At 40.0% G+C, this 4372-nt stretch overlaps 1 long non-coding RNA gene across 1 annotated transcript in view; it reads right to left on the bottom strand.

The window, feature by feature from the left end:
* The window catches only part of LOC106867895 (uncharacterized), a 9174-nt gene that overhangs the window by 2555 nt on the left and 2247 nt on the right, over positions 1–4372 (bottom strand). The window contains exon 2 of the long non-coding RNA XR_008264939.1: positions 1290–1576. This is a non-coding gene — a long non-coding RNA (uncharacterized LOC106867895). The remainder of the gene's footprint in view (positions 1–1289; positions 1577–4372) is intronic.

Below are 4372 nucleotides of genomic sequence, written 5' to 3'. Positions count from 1 at the left end.
TATATATATATATATATGCGTGTGTGAGTATGTGTGGGTACGTGTATATGTGTGTGAGTGTGAGCGTGTGTGTGAGAGAGTGAGAGTGAGAGTGAGAGACAAAATGTGTGTGAGAGAGAGCGTGAGAGAGAGCGTGTGAGAGAGAGAGAGACAGAGAGAGAGTGTGTGTGTGTGTGTATGTGTGTTCAGAAATGAAATAGAGGTGCATTAAGAGGTGAGGAAAGAGAGAGGTGTGTGAAGAGCAAAAACATAGAGAAGGAGAAATGCAGCTGAATGTTTTGACTAAATGGAAAGAGCAGACGACATGTCACGAGACCAACACACAAGAGGAAAACCAAACATGTTTTTTATGTATTACGTATGTTTTATATGTCACAGATGCTATTATTAATTAGACATATTTAAGATTAGCATTATCTTTCATATTTTACTTGTTTCAGTCACTGGACTACGGCCATGCTGGGGCACCGCCTTGGCGGGTTTTAGTCGAATATAATGAAATTTTAAAGTTTGGTACTTGAACTATTGGCCACTTTTGCCGAATCGCTCAGTTACGAGGATGCAAACAAACTAACGTCGGTTGTCAAACAATGGGAGAGAGGACAAATACTAACACACACACACACACATAAATGTATACATATATATATATATATATATATATATACGACGGGCTTCCTCACAGTTTCCGTTAAACAGACTCACTCACAGGGTATCGGTCAGCTCGGGTCTATAGTAGAAGTCACTTGCTCAAGGGGACGGAACTCAAAAACATGTGGCTGTAAAGCAAGTATCTTAACCGCACAGCTGCATCTAGGAAAGAAATTCAAAATAGTGTCGTCCTTCTTTTGGACAGCGCTCACACTCACGCACATTTACATATAGAAAGAGAGAGAGAGAGAGAGAGAGTGTGTGTGTGTGTATAGCAGTCTGTATAAGATTCTCTCTCTCTCTCTGTCTTTTTTTGTGGGGGAAGGGACATCTCTAATTCTTTTTGTCATGTGTGTGTTTGTGTGCGTGTAATTGTGTACTTTTATCTTATACACATACCTATACACACACACGAGCGCATTTATATAAACGTGTGTATGAATAAATTCACATTTATGTATGCAGAGAGAGAGAGTGAGAGAGAGAGAGAGAGAGAGAGAGAGAGAGAGAGAGAGAGAGAGAGAGAGAGAGAGAGAGAGAGCGAGAGCGAGAGAGAAATGCGTAAATATTCTAAAAAACGGGTTGATTACAGAATCCCGCGTATGAATACATCAGAATTTAATTTACGACGAACTCACCGGACAACCAAAGGAATTCCACGCATGCATGCACCAGTATTACTTCTGAGAGAAAAATCTAGGGGAGGCACATCCCAAAGACTGCAGGCAAGCCTATCGTGTTTCTGCGGCCAGCAGAGGGCGCTTCGCTGGTGAGAAAGCTCCATGCTTGCACTGAATTCATTTTGCGCGCAAAATCCGAAGTCAGGCGTACTGTAACAAATGGCCAGGTTGTTGTGACATTGTGAGATTGCAACAGTCCCGTTGTTCCTGCTGTTTGTCTGGCTTGCTGTGTGCACTGACATAGTCTGAAAATGTAGGGTATACGAATGAAAATTGACCTCAACACTGTACATAATGACTTTTTGCAAGAGAGAAAAGAAGTTTTACACTCACACACAAACACACACAGAGTAATCCCTCGACTATCGCGGGTTTTACGTTCCAAAAGCCCCCCACAATAGGTGAAAATCTGTAAAGTAGAAACAGTACTGTACGGTATATATATATTTTTCTATTTTTATAATTTGTATATATTTATTTTATTATAAATGCAAAACAACACCGCGGTGGAATCGACGTAAGCTTAAATAATAAACAGCAATAGGTGAACCGCGATATGGGAGGGATTACTGTTGCAAATATGTGTGCGTACATATAGACAGGGGTTGGACAAAATAATGGAAACACCTTATTAAAAGAAAGTTTTATTTTATATGGAGTCGGTCCATTTTTGACATCAATCACAGCTTGAATACGTCGAGGAATTTATTTGTACACGTTCTGAATTTTGAACCATTCGTCAAGTAAAATCTTGCTTTAGTTCTTTCAGTGATAATGGCGGTGGGAAGCGGTTCCTCACTTGCTACTCTGAAAAGCACAATAAATGCTCGATTGTAGGGACCAATCCGAAGAGTTTGCTTCATTTCTTTGTTCTTCATAGTAGTTTTAAATGAAACCAGTGCAGTGACTCGGTGCATTATCGTCTTGGAAGACAGGGTTGCTATCGAAGAACAATGTTTATAACATCCGACGGATATGGTCAACCAAAATACTCAGAAAATCCTTGGCGTTAATTGAACAATTAAAGGCCCAAGATAGTTCCATGATATGGCTGCCTAAATAATCACAGAGCCACCTCCATGCATCTCGGTTGGAGCCACACAGAGTTTAAGTTTTCTTTGGGATGTCTCTAGACATACACACACTCCGCTTCGAAAAGGGTAAAGGAGTGAGTGATGATTTATCAGACGTGACATACTTCCATTGAACCATTGGCCACTTCTGATAGCCTAGACGCCATTTCCCTCACTTATCAATGTTGATGGGAGACAGCAGAGGTTTAGTAATTGCAGCCTTGTCATGATGTCCAGTTTTATGGAGCTCACGATGAATCGTTTTGGTTGACATAGGGTTGGTAAAGCGTTGGTTTAGCTCTGTTGTCACTCTTGCTGCCATAGTTCGATGGTTTTTAGACACAATATGTCTCGCTATTCTATAATGTCCCTTTTTCTCTCTCTGAGTTTTGCCTTCCGTCCAGAATTATGCATGTCGGAACTGGTTTTCACTTTGGTTTTGGAAAGCCAACACGATTTTAGAGATTGTATCTCTCGAAACATTAAACAATCCAGCAGCTTTAGTGGCTAAAACTCTAACCATTCACGTTCCAACAATTTGTCCTTTTTGGAAATCAGGTGTATCAAGCATTTTGATTTATTTAAATAGGAATATCTGAAAGAAAAAGGAAAAAAAGATCTGGGCTATAACATGAAGTGCAAGGCATACATAATACATACGAACACATAAATACAAACTAGAACAGTTCTGAATTTGTCATGTTGCCAATAGAAAAAAATATCAGTCAAATAAGAAGTGGCGGTTTTATTAATTCGTCCTGCATATGTTAATCGGTCACCAAGGAAACTCAGGAACCGAGAGCCACTTGTGTCGCCTTTGGTACTTTACACCATAATGTTCGTTTTGGTTCATTTTGCAGGGTGATTCCCAAGCAGACAAAATACCGCCTCTCTCGTTGCAAGTTCGAGCTACGTTGAAGTGTCAACTATCTAACGAGTGCGCATGTGCAAGGGACAGACTGAAGTTTAAATCGACAAAAACCGGACGGACTCTTTTGGCCAAACCAGTTTATGAAATTTTGTGTGGAACTAGAAACTGTTGAAACGAATTCGAAGAGATTATCATCTATTGTTAGGTTGGTGCTTCTTATCACATACGCACGCACAGACACACATACATACACATACCTGCAAACATGCACATACATGTGCACACACACTCACATTTATACATGCATGCATATATATATATTTCTATCAGTGAATCTCGAAGCACATAAAGTTATTAGTATGTAAATATTGGGGCTAAAAGCACTATTTGGATATAAAAGGTCGAAGTCTGCTACTATTTATAGCTTTGTGTACTTCGAGGTTCACTGTGCCCCCTCCCACTCCAACTTATTTCACGTTCTCTTCAAAGTTTATAAAATTCTTATGATGTCAATAATGTATGTATGTGAAGGCGCGTGGCTTAGTGGTGAGGGACATTCGGCTCATGATCATAAGGTTGTGAGTTCAATTCCCGGCGACGCGTTGTGTCCTTAAGCAAGACACTTTATTTCACGTTGTTCCAGTCCACTCAGCAGGCAACAATGAGCTGTGCCTGTATTTCAAAGGGCCAACCTCGTCATACTCTGTGTTACGCTGAACCTTCCTGAGAATTACGTTAAGGGTAAACGTGTCTGTGGAGTGCTCAGCCACTTGCACGTTAATTTCACGAGCTGGCTGTTCCGTTGATCGGATCAGCTGGGACCCTCGTCGTCGTAACTGACGGAGTGCTCCTTTTATGCATGCATGCATGCATGTATCTATGTATGTATGTATTGTGTATATGTATTGTATGTATGTGTGTATGTATGTATGTGTATGCATGTGTGTATGTATATATGCATGTATATGTATGTATGTATGTATGTATGTATGTATGTATGTATGTGTGTATGTATGTGTGTATGTATGTATATATGCATGTATTGTATGTATGTACGTACGTACGTACGTATGCATATATGTATATATATATATATA

The sequence above is a fragment of the Octopus bimaculoides genome, chromosome 9 (assembly GCF_001194135.2).
Source record: "Octopus bimaculoides isolate UCB-OBI-ISO-001 chromosome 9, ASM119413v2, whole genome shotgun sequence".
NCBI lineage: Eukaryota > Metazoa > Mollusca > Cephalopoda > Octopoda > Octopodidae > Octopus > Octopus bimaculoides.
The sequence above is the reverse complement of the archived record's forward strand: the minus strand, read 5'-3'. Positions and strand labels throughout refer to the sequence as shown.